Source organism: Felis catus, chromosome B3 (genome assembly GCF_018350175.1).
Source record: "Felis catus isolate Fca126 chromosome B3, F.catus_Fca126_mat1.0, whole genome shotgun sequence".
NCBI lineage: Eukaryota > Metazoa > Chordata > Mammalia > Carnivora > Felidae > Felis > Felis catus.
In genome coordinates this window covers 65,392,694-65,408,107 of record NC_058373.1, presented here as the reverse complement: position 1 = coordinate 65,408,107, position 15,414 = coordinate 65,392,694, and the positions used below count along the sequence as shown (strand labels likewise).

The 15,414-nt window shown below is 36.1% G+C and overlaps 2 long non-coding RNA genes across 6 annotated transcripts in view; both read right to left on the bottom strand.

Moving 5' to 3' along the window:
- Positions 1 to 12,359, bottom strand: part of LOC111560836 — an 88,765-nt gene extending 76,406 nt beyond the window's left edge. Inside the window, exons 1-2 of the long non-coding RNA XR_006599340.1 lie at positions 9,399 to 12,359; positions 4,630 to 4,812 (exon numbers count right to left, since the gene is read on the bottom strand). This is a non-coding gene — a long non-coding RNA (uncharacterized LOC111560836). The remainder of the gene's footprint in view (positions 1 to 4,629; positions 4,813 to 9,398) is intronic.
- A 54-nt stretch (positions 12,360 to 12,413) lies between these two features.
- Positions 12,414 to 15,414, bottom strand: part of LOC111560835 — a 334,796-nt gene continuing 331,795 nt past the window's right edge. For all 5 annotated transcript variants that reach the window (XR_006599337.1, XR_006599336.1, XR_006599338.1 and 2 more), the window contains one exon: positions 12,414 to 14,326. This is a non-coding gene — a long non-coding RNA (uncharacterized LOC111560835). The remainder of the gene's footprint in view (positions 14,327 to 15,414) is intronic.

The window sequence follows — 15,414 nt, the reverse complement described above, 5'->3', positions numbered from 1 at the left end:
TTTATCTCCACAGAAAGGGATTCTAATCTATTTTCAACTCCAGCTAGTATTCTTATTATCATGATTCTAAATTCTGATTCAGATATCTTGCTTGTATCTGTGTTGGTTAAGTCTCTGGCTGCTGTGTCTTCCTGCTCTTTCTTTTGGCGTGAATTCCTTTGTTTTGTCATTTTGAAGAGAGAAAAGGAATTAGTGGGGTAGAAAAAATTAAAATTAAGAAATATTAAAACTAAAAAATATTAAAAAAATAATTAGAAACAAACACACACAACATAAAATCAAATAAATTATGCTATATCCTAGGTGTGTTTTAGTCTGGGTGTTGAAAGTGGCTTGATAGATTAGAGGAAAAAAGGGGAAAAAAGAAAGAAAAGGAAATCGTTTGAAAATTTGAAGAAATGAATACACTGATGTAGACTAAAATGAAATGATGGGAGTAAAATAGAATTTGAAAAAATTTACACAAAGTAAAAAATGTAGTAGGAAAAAAGAAAAATGTTTTTAATAAAAATTGAAAATAAAAGTGAATTTTTTTCTTTCTGTATTGAAGAAAAAGAAAAGAAATGAAAAAAGAGAGAAAGAAAAGAAAGAAAGAAAGAAAGAAAGAAAGAAAGAAAGAAAGAAAGAAAGAAAGAAAGGAAATTGAATGGTTGGACTGGCTAACAGACAGAAATATGACTGAAATTACTTCATTTTCCTCTAGAAGTCAAACTAGGAAGTGCTTTATAGTCCATTAACTATACAGGTGGTGAGACTTGTGTTCTTGAAGAGTGAAGTGGGCCCACTTGGGCAGGGCTTAGTGTAACTGCTCCATCCTCCACTAGATGGCGCTGCTATCCTACTGGGGTAGATTGTTGTGGCACTTGTAGGTGCCTATGTGCATGCACAGGAGCGGTGAAAATGCTGTTACCCAGCTACCCAGTCTCTAGTATCAGAACTCTGTTCTCCCTGATCAGCAATCACACACCAGTCCTTTCTCTTCAGCTTCCATCCACTCCCCACTTCCACACTGTCTGCGACCAAGCCCCAGGCAGCACCTCCCTTCTGAGTTTTGTCTCAGATGCAGCTGCCTTCCCCAGCCCCCCACTTCTGAGGGACTGTGGCTTTGACCCACTCCGCCCCTTTGTGGAGGGTCTCACCGAGCAATGGCTGGGTGCCAACCACCCCCAGGAACACTTGTGGGACCATGCTGCTGCCAATGCCCAGAGACTGCGGCCAGGTGTCAGCCCCTCCCCAGCAAAAGTTCACGACACAGTGTAGCAGCAGCACCTCAGGGATTATAGAAAATCACAGCACACATCTGGCACCAGGCTTCACCCCCAAGGACTTTGTTCCAGCACCAGTGAATGTGGCCATTCTCTGGGGTCTGCTGGGCCCCAGTGGCCTCACAGCCTCTACCAAATGTCTTTCCAGCAGTGGGACCGCTTCTCCCTGTGTGGCCCGAGAACCTCCCAGACCCCACTCTGGTCCTGGGGATTCACCCTTCCCACCAGAGCACCACCAGGTATCGAGCTACGGAGTTTCAGACTTTGCGCTCCCCCTGTTTACAGTCTTAATGGAATTTAAACCCTCTCCTTTCTCCTTTTTCCCTTTTTAGTTCAGTCCCTGCAGCTGTTTACAATTTTCCATTTTCTCTCCAGCTGCTTTTGGGGAGGGGTACTTTTCCCATATTCTCCCCCCCATCTCCATCCTCTCTCTGCCCACAAAAGCAGCTCCCTGCCCTCCATGGCTTCTCTCTCCTCAAGTTCACCTTTCCACGCTGTGTACCTGCTGAATTCTGTGGTTCAGGTTGTACAGATTGTTGTGTTAATCCTCAGATCAGTTTTCTAGGTGTGCAGGATGGTTTAATGTTGGTCTGGCTCTATTTCTTGGACGCGGAACACAGAAAAACTTACATGCTGTTCTGCCATCTTGGCTCTTCCCCCTTTGTTTTGTTTCTTAAATTCCACATATGAGTGAGATTATATGGTATTCATCTTTCTCTGACTTATTTCACTTAGCATTACACTCTCTAGCTGTATCCATGTCAGTGAAAATGCAAGATTTCATTCTTTTTAAAGGCCAAATAATATTCCATTGTATCTATATATATGTATACACACACATATATGTATGTGTATACTGCATCTTCTTTTTTTAAAAATTTTTCTTAATGTTTATTTTTCAGAGAGAGAGAGACAGATCATGAGCAGGGGAGGGGCAGAGAGAGGGAGACACAGAATCCAAAGCAGGCTCCAGGCTCCAAGCTGTCAGCACAAAGCCTGATGTGGGGCTCAAACCCATGAACTGCGAGATCATGACCTGAGCCAAAGTTAGGCACTTAACCAACTGAGCCACCCAGGTGCCCCTATACTGCATCTTCTTTATCCATTCATTAGTAAATGGATATTTGGGCTCTTTCCATAATTTGGCTATTGTTGATATTGCTGCTATAAACTTTGGGATGCATGTATCCCTTTGAATTGATGTTTCTGTGTTTTATGGGTTTATACCTAGTAAAGTGATTCTTGGATCATAATGAAGCTCTATTTTTAATTTTTTGAGGAACCTCCATGCTATTTTCCACAGTGGCTACATCAGTTTGCATTCCCACCAACAGTGCAAGAGGGTTCCTTTTTCTGCGCATTCTTGCCAATACCTATTGTTTCTTATGTTGTTTATTTTAGCCATGCTGACTGGTGAAGTGATATTGAGGTTTTGATTTACATTTACTTAACGATGGGTGATGTACAGCATCTTTTTATGTGTCTATTGGCCATCTGTATGTCTTCTTTATAAAAATGTCTATTCATGTCTTTTATTTTTTAATTTGATTATTTATTTTTGGAGTATCGAGAGTTGTCAGTATGCTTTATTAAGTGAGAAAAGTTAAAAATTGAGCAAATTTTGCAATTCAAGATGTTTGAAAAATAAATGTAAAGTAAAACTAAGGAAATTGAAGTCAAAAAATGTGAAGACAAAACCAAATGCAATGTGTTAGAACAAAGATATTTGCATTGAGAGGTGATTTTTTTTGAATGAAGTACTTTAATTAGACAAACCTCTAGAACCATGCTTTTTGAATGGTGCTTTGAAAAAATAAGGAGTTACTCATCAAAAAGCTTTCCAAATGCTGCATCTAGATTTACAATGTAAATCAACATTAAAGAAACCTAGGAGTTAAAAACCTCTAACTTGTTTAATTCTCCATTTCACCCCTCTCTGACCATAGATCTTTTCCCTAATTTTTTTATATCTGATTCTCACTATTCCATGGAACCTACTTTGGGAAATACTTCTCTGTATAACCTAACCAAGTAGGAGGAGGATACATACAAATAGAGATTAGAAATTTAAAAATACTGATTTCGCTGGGGCGCCTGGGTGGCTCAGTCGGTTGAGCATCCAGCTTCAGTTCAGGTCATGATCTCGCAGTCTGTGGGTTTGAACCTTTCATCAGGCTCTGTGCTGAGAGCTCAGAGCCTGGAGCCTGCTTCTGATTCTGTGTCTTCCTCTCTCTGCATCTCCCTTGCTCTCATTCTGTCTTTCTCTCTCTCTTCCAAAAATAAGTAAACATTAGAAAATTTTTTAAAATACAGATTTTGCTGAAATTTAAAAAATGTGTTATTCTTTGAAATAATATATGTGAGTCAGTCTTAAAACCTGCCACACATACAGCTGAAAATCATAATTAAATGAGCTATTTAAAGAAAGCAAATAGTATTAAAAGTGATTAATGGAAAATCTTGTAAAGTTGCCAGTCATCATGGAAGAAAATGAACATATGTTGTGAAAATATTAACTGATAGAAGCACAAATCCAGTTCCACAAGTGAGTTCACTGAAACTTTCAAAAAACAGATATTCCTATGCCATATAAAATATTTTCGCAATAGGTAATGTGAAACAAAGGGAAAAAATAGTGTCAATTTATTGTTTTAAAAACTAATTTAACCCTGAAAACAAAGTCTGACAAAAATTTCTAGATCAGCCACTATGACATGAATATGGATTCAGAAATTTAATTTTTTCAAAAAATTTTTTATAGTTTTTATTTATTTTTGAGAGAGACAGAGTGTGAGTAGGGGAGGGGCAGAAAGAGAGGGAGACACAGAATCCAAAGCAGTCTACAGGCTCTGAGCTGTCAGCACAGAGCCTGACACAGGGCTTGAACTCACATGCCAGGAGATCATGACCTGAGCTGAAGTCATACACCCAACCAATTGACCCATCCCTGGATTCAGAAATTAAAATACAAGAGGACTTTTCAAAAGAACACACTACTTCTGTAATATTAATAAGAGTTCCATGAAAGATCTGTAAATACTAGGTTAGAGAATACCACATAGTAATGTAAAATTATTGATAATTTTAAAATGCTAAAATTCAGTGTGAACCTTAAAGTGGAGAAAGCAGTTTGCATTGTAAATGAATCTACTTGACTGTGCATTTTTTTTTTTTTTTGGATAGACACACTGTAGGACCAATAACTGAAGAAATATCAGTGCCGGAAGTCCTGCTCTAGAGGCTTTACCATTAATGACAGGTCTAAGCCAAGAATACCCATAAACACCACTTACAAAAATATATTTTAGAAGATTAAAAAATGTAAGAAAAAAGGGGGGAAAGCATAGCTTTTGCAGAAACTCACTTCTTCCTGATCCTCAAGTGTCTGTTCATAAACACTGTTTTTAACCACCAGTATAGTATGGAATCATCATACTCATCATAATCCTCATTGTTAATTCCTTCATCATAATCATCATTGTTGTCGTTTTCGTCATCATCATCATCATCATCATCATCAAAGTATAATACACAATATTATCACTTCCTAGGAAACAAATGAATAAACTGAGGAACTATTAGAAATAGTAAGAGAGTTCAGTAAACAGCACAATTATAAAATGAATAGAAATTATAGATTTTCTACATACCATAAATAAAATATGATAAGCAAAAATCCCATTCATAATAGCACAAAAATGTAAACAACTGAGAATAAAGTTAATAATAATCAGAAACTGCATAAATAAGGCTTCAAATTTTCAATAAATAATGTAAAAAAATGAATAAATGCATAATGAGACTGAAAATTATATAGATGTCAATTTTTCTCAAAATACTATGTACACTTAATGCTTCCCCAATACAATATACATGTAATGCTTCCCCATGCTTCCCAGTGTCACACTGTAATTAATTTTGCAAGTTGACAAAGAGTATTAAATTGAATGTGAAAAAATAACACAGTACTTGAAGTCCTAGCCAGAGCAATTAGGTAAGAAAAAGAAATTAAAGGCATCCAAATCAGAAAGATAAAGAAAAACCGTTTCTATTTGCAGATGATATGATATTATATATAGAAAACTCTAAAGACGCCAAAAAAACTGTTAAAAACTAACAAATGAATTCCACAAAGTTGCATAATACAAAATAAATATACAAAAACTAGTTGCATTTCCATACACTAGCAAAGAACTATCAGAAAGAGAAATTTTTTTAAAAATCCCATTTACCATTGGATCAAAAAGAATAAAATACTTAGGAAAAAAATTAACAAAAAGGTGAAAGATTTGTACACTGAAAAATGTAAGACATTGGTGAAAGAAACTGAAAAAGACACAATAAATGGAAATACATTCTGTGCTCATGGATTGGAAAAATTAATATTTTTTAAATGTTCATACTATCCAAAGTGATCTACAGATTCAATGCAATACCTATCAAAATTCCAACGGCATTTTTCACAGAACTGGAAAAATTTCTTAAAATTTGCATGGAACCACAAAAGATCATACTTAGCAATCTTACGAAAGAAGAACAGAGCTGGAAGCATCACACTTTCTAATTTGAAACTCTATTATAGAGCTACAGTAATTAAATGGAACAATGGATTCATGGAACATAAGAGAGCCCAGAATAAACACAGGCATGTTTGGTGAATTAATCTATGAAAAAAGAGCCAAGAATATATGATGGGGAAAGGACAGCCTCTTCAATAAATGGTGCTGGAAAAGCTGGGCAGTCTTGTGCAAAAATATGAAACATGACATCTATTTTATACCTTATAAAAATGAACTCCAAATGGATTAAAGACTTGTATGTAAGACCTGAAACCATAAAGCTCCTGGAAGAAAACATAGGGAGTGAGTTCCTTGACATTGGTCTTCGTGAAGATTTTTTTGGATTTAACATCATAAGCTTGGGCAACAAATGCAAAAATAAACAAATGTGACTACATCAAACTAAGGACCCTCAGTACAGCAAAGGATACCACCCACAAAATGAAAAGGCATTCCACAGAATGGGAGAAAATATTTGCAAATCCCATAGCTAACAAGGATTAATATGGGGATGCTTGGGCGGTTCAGCAGGTTAAGCGTCTGAGTTCGACTCAGGTCATGATCTCACAGCTCGTGAGTTTGAGCCCCCCATTGGGCTCTGCGCTAACAGCTCAGAGCCTTGGACCTGCTTCAGATTCTGTGTCTGGGGCTCTTTCTACTCCTCCCTGCTCATGCTCTGTCTCTCTCTCTCAAAAATAAACATTAAAAAAAGGATTAATAAGCAAAATATATAATAAAATCATAAACTCAATACTAAAAATAAAACAACAACAACAAGAAAAACCCAACCAAACAAAAAACGTAAGTAACCTAATTTAAAAATAGGCAAAGGACCTGAATAGACATTTTTCCAAAGAAAACATACAATAGCTAACAGGTACATGAAAAGATGCTCAACATCACTAATCGTAAAGAAAATGCAAATCAAAACTATAAGGAGATAGCACCTCAAATATGTTATCAAAAAAGCAAGAATTAAGTACTCACGAGGATGTGGAGAAAGGTAAACTCTTGGACACTACTGATGGGAATGTAAACTGGTATAGCAACTATGGAAAACAATATGGAGGCTACTCAAAAAAATAAAAAGTAGAACTACCACTTGACCCAGCAATCCCACTTTTAGGTATACATCCTAATGAAACAAACCATTATCTTGAAGAGATACCTGCACCTCCATGTTCACTGCAGCATTATTCATAATAGGCAAGGTATGGAAACAACCTAAGGGTGCATGGATGGCTGACTGGATATAGAGAATGTGGTATATGTGTACAGTGGAATATCACTCAACTTAAACAAGAAGGAAATCCTATCACTTGTGTCAAAACATATAAACCTAGAGGGCATTATGCTAAATGAAATAAGTCAGAGAAAGACAAATATTACATGAGATCACTTATACATGGTATCTGAAAAAAAGTTAAACACATAGAAACAGTAAAAAACTAGTTGCCAGGGGCTAGGGAGTGGGATAGCTAGGAATAGGGATTGGTGATTAAAGGATACAGACTTTCAATTATATGATGAATGAGATCTGAAGATCTAATGTATAACATGGTGACTATAAATGATGACACTGTTCTGTGTAGCTGATCTGCGAAGAGTGTAGAACTTAAATGTTCTCACAAAAGAGGTAAATATGTGAGGTGATAGCTGTATGTTAATTAACTTGATGGGGAGAATCCTTCCATCATGTTGTACACTTTACCTATCTTACAACTTTGTCAGTTATACCTTAATAAAGCTGTAAAAGAGAAGACATACAAATGGCAAGCAACACATGAAGAGATGCTCAACATCAACTGTCATTAAAGAAATGCTAATCAAAACAGTGTGATACCACTACACATCTTTTATAATGGTTAAAATCCAACACAACACAACACAACACAACACAACAAAAACAATGTGACAACACCCATTGCTGGTAAAGAGGTGGAGAAAGAAAAACTCTTATTCACTGCTGGTGAAAATGCAAAATGACACAGTCCCTTTGGAAAACAGTTCAGCAGTTAATTATGAAGTTAAATGCTGTCTTACTATATGACTCGGTAACCACATTCTTAGATATTTACTCAGTTGATTTGCAAACTTATATTCCCACAAAAACCTGCACAGGAATGTTTACAGAAGCTTTATTCATAAACGCCCCAAACTGGAAGCAACTGAGATGGTTGGGTAATTAATAGATTGGTTAATAGATTGGTTGGGTAAAAGAACTGAAGTACATCCATAAAATGGGATACTATTCAATGATAAAAAGGTATGAAATATCAAGTCTCACCAAAAAAACTTGTGAATCTTAGTCAACCCTGGTTGACTCAGTTGATTTAAGCACCCAACTCCTGATTTTGGTTCAGGTCATGATCTCACGGTTCATGAATTCAAGTGCCTCATCAGTCTCTGCGCTAACAGCAAGGAGCCAGCTTAGGATTCTCTTTCCCTCTCTCTCTGCCCCTTCCCAACTTGCGTGTGCTCTCTGTCTCTCTCTCAAGATAAACATTAAAAAACCCAAAACTTAATGAATCTTAAATGCTAAATGAAAGAAGCCAGTCTGAAAATCTAAATACTGTATTACAATGTTGTATTGTATACAATGTATACAATGTTGTATTGTATTTATATGACATTCTCAACAAGACAAAATTGTAGAGAGAATAACCTATGGTTGCTCAAGGTTTAGGGAAGGGGGAGTACTGAATAGGTAAAGCACAGATTTTGGGGGGGCAGTGCTGAAACTAATTTGTATGATACTGTCATGGTGGATACATGAACTATGCACTTGTTGAAGCTCATAGAGCTTTACAGTACAAAGAGTGAACTTTACAGTTCAAGGTATGCAAATTTTTAAAAAATTGTTTAAGAGATCAGAGAATGCCAGAATGAAATGTAGAATGTGATAAAAGAATCTAACGGTATCACATGTGTGGAATAACTTCACTGACAAGGGATGAGGAAAAATATACTAATTTATATAACATAACAAATCTTGAGTTAATGAAGTTTTATTATGATTAATAAGCTTTCATTGATCAATAATAGGACACAAACGCCCAAATTTTAAATGTTTACTTATTTAGTTTTGAGAAAGGGGGAAAGAGAGAGCATGGTGGGGAGAGGCAGAGAGACAGGAAGAGGGAGACAGAATCCCAAGCAGACTCCTTGCTGTCAGCACAGAACAGGATGTGGGCCTTGGACCCACAAACCGTGAGATCATGACCTGAGCCGAAATCAAGAGTCAGACACTTAACTGACTGAGCCACCCAGGTTCCCCACAAATGCCCATATTTTTAGAAAGCAGAATACATAAACTTCTGTCCAATAAAAAAATTGCTAATTAATTTGCTTAAAGCAATTCAAAATTACATATTAAAAAAAGAAGTAAAAGTTAAAATGAAAATGTTCTCTCCACCTTTCCTTTTCAAACTGACAATGAGAATGTCCAGTACTCAAATTGAACGCCCACCTTGAAACAGAATTTCTAACCATTTTGTTCTCTATCGTTACTCCAGCTCAGACCAACAATTCAGTACACTTAAAAAAGGGCAATTTATTTAAAATTGTTGCTTACCATCACTCAGAAAGGTAATGCTATCTGTAACGTGCAGAGAGGGGTTGAGAAGCAAATGCAAAGCTGATCTTTTTGTCTCTGTTCAATTGTGTACAGTGTAGATTCACTTCTTTATGTGGGAGATTCTAAATATTCAGAAAGTCAGAGACACCCATATTTAAATACAAGTTCTAAATTTCATCACCCTAACAAATAGAATAATGCTTACAATTTCTTGTGGGTTTTTTTTTCTGCTGTAAGTCTCCATCAGGGTAAACAATCCTGAGTAGAACTAATATATCTTTTTAACTCGGTTGAATTTATTAAATGACTTTAAATATAGTTTCGGTTTTTTTCTTAAAAGAAGGAAAAAGATGATGACTTTTTAGTCAAAGACATAAAGCAGCAATGATCTGACAGAACACTAAGATAGATTTTTTCCCACTGATATTAAGAGAAAAGAAAAAAAAAACTATCAGTATAATGACACATTACACTTTGAACTGGGCTTCTCAGGGGCATGACTAATTGTCCTTTGGGACGATAAAAATAAGAGTCAAGAAAATTCAAAGGGGAGCAGTGTTTTGTAAGTAAAACAAAACAAGATAAGACACAACACCATGCAGATCTATCTAAACTGGTCCTGTGGGAAGGGAGAATCTGGAAGAAACTCTTAAATAATTATCATTATTTACCCACCTGATTCAAGAAGCAATACACACACACACACACACACACACACACACACACACACACACCCCAACAGATTTTCATCACCAGCATGCCTCTATTCTTGTACATATTTACTAGCTCTTAGAAATAAAATGTTACTCTATTTGCTCTCCAGTTCTTTCATTTCTATCCTGTTTATTGCCATTTTAATGTATTACAGTCTATGATACTCACCAGTCACCTTACTCCATGCAGATGGGTGGTAGATACATACCCTGGGTAGTAGTGAATTCTCTGGGACATCTTAGACTGGAGAGGCAACTTGCAAATATTTATGAAAGCAAGAGGAAAACTGGAGAATCTACTTATGTTTTAAGTCAGATTAAACACATTTTTATTGGACTGCTGCTTATTATAGTTTTAAAAACTGATTTTGTAAGTGCTCTCAGACTATGCAAAATAAGCCATGTAAGAGCATTTGCATGGAATGTCCTGTAAGAATAATTATAACACCAAATTATAAAGATATTGTCAATGCACAATATTAAAGTGGAAAATCCCAGATCTTCATTTTTTTCCTGAGTTATTTCATTTAGAGTATAAAACAGAAAAATTAAATTATCTATCTAAATATGCAAACAATAGCATTCCCTTCGAAATCATGGTTATTAAAGCCACACACCACTCCCTAGAGGGTTACAATTTAGCAACTGCACACAAATTAGGCCTGCCTGTAGGACTCACATCTAGGATGTGACTAGATTCTTTGAGACAATATCCACAATGCTGCCCAATTCCCTACCCTCACAGAGCTTTCATTCTAGCAGTGGGGGATCAACAAGCAGTCAATAAGCAATTACCTAAGGGGAGGATCAAGTGTTAGGAGAAAAATGAACCAAGGTTAAGGGATAGTACTCCTTATCCCCAATCACTTCCAACACTGAGCAATTTCCTTCTACATGACTCAGTCCCAAATGTAAAAGTCTTTCCTATTTTTGATAAACTCAACAGCTTTTCCCAGACACTATGTTTAGAAATGAATGTGTAATACCATTTACCAAGCACAAACTCCTTCTTGTATAACATCAAAGAGCATCAATGTGTGATAGATAAAGAATATTTTTGCAAGTGGTGGGAAGGGAGATCAAATTAATCACTGTGAAGTTCTTTTGCTAAAGTAGTTTTAGCTACTAGGATTGAAGGGCTTGGGGGGTAACTTGGTGAAGCAGAGTTGGCAAAATGTCTTGCCCACCTGGCTTATCCTTCTAGGAGAAACAGAAAATAAGACTGTTTTCTCATTTAGCAATCAGTGCTCTGAGATCATTGATCATGTTATAATTTCTACCTAAGTTCTACTCTGTACTAATTATGTCATTCAAATGAAAATAATTTTGTGTACAGCAGGAAAGGTGTAGAAGATAAAGACTTGGGTTTCAACTTGACTTCATGATTCCATATAGACATACCATGAACCTTTGCAGTTATTCATAATAGGAAAACAATCCCCATAGTCCCACAGTATATATAAGTCATCAGATGGAAAAATTAGTGTCTATCTAAACAGATGCTTCTCTTTCTAGCCAATGTGACAAAGCAAAACAAGACCTGTATGGTTCACATATGCTGTGTGTTTGAAATAAATGAAGAGTCTACAGTACATTGTAACTTCTCTCTCCCTTTCTTAAATTAAAAATAATAAATAAATTCAATAACCTTATTAAGGGGCACTTTAAGTTTCTTTGACTCTGCCATTCCATACCCTGTTCTCATTTGGTGAAGGGACTAGGTGGAATTAATTCTTCCTTTGTACATTTGTGGCTTTCCAGTTTTGCTCACAGAGTTTGAGTTCTTAATTATATTTGAATTATAACTAAATCCTCTTGGCTGAAACTTCCCTTTAAACAGTCTTTTTCATTTCATTCCAACCTCTGCACAAGTGAGATGGCATTTGAAAAATACCATTTTTTTTTTGTCATGAGGCCCTTTTCTCTAACACCTAGAAAGGCTTCTGCTTCTTGGAATACAAACCTACCTACAATATCTGTCTAAGATTCTTGTCCCACCTGTCCAAACTTTTCTACCATAATCATGTAATATGAGCATGTATTCCAGTCTGGGCAGTTAGCTCCTCATGCAATAATCATGCAACTCTCATTTTTAGCTATGTGAATTTGTTTAAGATACTGATAGTGCTGGGGCGCCTGGGTGGCTCAGTCGGTTAAGTGTCTGACTTCAGCTCAGGTCATGATATCGCAGTTCGTGAGTTCAAGCCCCTTGTCGGGCTCTGTGATGACAGCTCAGAGCCTGGAGCCTGCTTCAGATTCTGTGTCTCCCTCTCTCTCTGCCCTCCCCCACTCACACTCTGTCTTTCTCTCTCTCTCTCAAAAATAAATAAACATTAAAGAAATTAAAAAAAAAGATATTCATAGTGCTTGGAATGCCTTTTCCTTTTCTTCAATCCATCATCTAATTCGTACCCATATTTGAAGACCTTAAATTTCATTCATTGTCTCCCATGGATGTAAGGAAGTGACACCCAAATTGGCTGTCAGTTGAATCTTGAAAAAGAATCCAATTGAACCAGCACAGAGACATTCCTATGGCAAAATGCTTTTTCCAGGTCCTTGATAAAGAGGAAGTAGAAATTCCTAAGAGAACTCCATTTTATGCTATTTGTAGTTTGTTGTGTGTAAGTAAAAGAAAGTTAATTGCCTAGAAATAAGGTTGTAGCTCTTATTCCAGAGTGTAGATTCAGATTCAGCCATTTTCAAATCATTCTTTGGTTTTCTCCATGAAATCATCAGTTGAAGAACCCTTCTGGGTATTTTGATAGATAAATATCCAGATCGGGTGTACTTTATTACCTGACCCTACAACTAAGATTCAGGTGTCCAGTGGATAAGCAGTAATACTAGTATACCGCTGCATTAACAAGCCTAATTTATGGTGGGGTATGCCACAAATTAAAACTGGACACAATAATGATGGCCTATGAGCAAAGGAGCACTGATACAAGACTGCACTACGACCCAGGAATGTAACGGGAGAGAAGCAATCTCTCTCCCTCTCCATTTCTCTCCCTCTTGCTCTTTCTCTACCTCTCATTTTGATGTGCATTTCCACTACATGTTTTACAAGCATTACTTTAGATCTGGGGAAGACAACTCATAATATCATATTATTTCATTATAGTAATATTGTGGCACTACACATACATCACACTAATAAAATGAATACTAAAAACATGAAATTTGACTTGAAATTCATGACACAATGGAATAGCTTGGGAGCAATTCAAAAACAATGACAGTAACTTCTGTCTTCTTTTCCTATATGCTATTATTTTTGGTAAGTGGAATCCATATTCCCACACAAACTAGAATTGCTAAACTCTTAATAGCATCCCCATGGTTTTTCTTCTTACCACGATGCCTTCACTGATTTCATCATAGTTCAAGCATAATAAGGAATCATCATTTGTCCTCAGGAGCATGAACTGATTGAGGCTATTTCTACATTCACAGCAGCCTGGCTCTGAAATAACTCTTCTGTCAATCTACCTACCAGCTTTCTGCCGGCAGCACAACTGCTATACATAAACTCTCCCTATGCTGGATAATTACCACAAAGCATCCAATTCTTTTCCTAATAAACTTTAAATTCCATAATTCTATTAATTTGTTACTCAAAAAAAGCTGTTTTCTGCTTCTAAAACACATTTAGCCCTAGGTAACATTTTGCAGAAGATTATTCTAGATGTTGCTCATCTATAATCCATGAATTTTTTTTTCTGATTTAATGAGGTACTATATATCTGTATGAATTCATTTTTTTTTCAGTTACAGGTAACACAAACCTCCAAATAATCAAGGCTGAAACCAAAGGACTTATTCTTCTTTTTCCAGCTCTTGATAAAGAGAAAGTAGAAATTACCAAGAGAACTCCATTTTATGCTATTTGTAATTTGTTGTGTGTAAGTAAAAGAAAGTTAATTGAGGTAGGTAGACCAGAGGTGCTATGATGACTCTATATTTTTATCTGCCATTTAGCACGTGGTTTGTATAATGAAGTCTACCTTAGGGATCAAGATGGCTGGTGCCTGGAGAATTTCAGGCAGCAAGAAAAAGGAATAAGGAGCCTGAAGAAGTACATCTTCCACCTGAGTTAGCCTTCCCGGCATTTCTCTACATTACTTCGCTTGCTTCTCACTGGCAAGGGACAAAGGGAAGTGCAGTCTTCGAGCTGTTTGCCTCACTCCTCTGAAAATAATGAGGGATCTGTTAACAAAAAAGAGGAGAACAGATATAGAATAGGCAACCATTAATTTCTCTCATAACATTTTTACCTTTTTAAGTTCCTGCCAGTTGAGACTGCATATTATAATGGAATGATCACAGCCTTTGGAGTCAGAGGATTTTGCTTCAAGTCTTGTTTGTACCTGCCTTTTATGAGGTGCATCACCTTTGGCATGTCACTATCTCTGAATGTCTTATCTCTAAAATGGAGATTATAATAATATTTATTATTTCACAAGATTAACATGAAAGAGAATATGATGTGTATGATGATGCTTTACAAATAGTTCATTTTACATGGGTTATAATTATGTTGCTAATTTTTATGTATGACTTTGTAAGTATTTGTTTTAGCTAAGAGAACTATGAAAGGAAAAAAAAATCAATACAATTATTCTCTACTCCTGTGGTCTCTAAGGTTGCTTATGCTTATTTCAGAGAATGCAGGAAGAAAATATGCATGCTTTGGTGCATACTGAGTAAAAATAAAAACTTATCTAGAGTAGTGAGGCACAGAAAGTTGTTAGTTTAGCAGAGTAGGCAGGGAGTGTGAGGGCCTGAATGCCAACTTTCTCCACTTGACAACCTTATGTGAAACCGGTACTAATGAATAAGTAGGTTCATGCATAGCTCTTATAGCAGAGACTGCTGATTGCCTACCCAACATTAATCTCCCTAATTCATCTTCCTAAAAACCTTGATTTTATTCCAGTATTGTCTTCTGATGATACAATTGAATAACTATATTTATTAGAATATGGAGACTTATTCATATTTCTCATCAACTGGTTACATTTGCCAAATATTTTCTCCACCTATTTTTTTAAAAAAGGCAAATAGTTAAGGAAATTTTCTGGTATAATTAGTATGATAAAATGATACATTGCCAAATAGTGGTTTATCTTCCCAAGAGGAGCCACTAAAAATTAATGCCTGTGCATATAATTCATTTGATTTAATTTATAGGACCATGAAGTTCAGAGAACTATATACTTTTGAAATGGAAAAAAGTTATTTTCTTAAAAAATTTCCTTCAGTATCTTCCGTCTCAGTTTGTTAAATAAGTACCC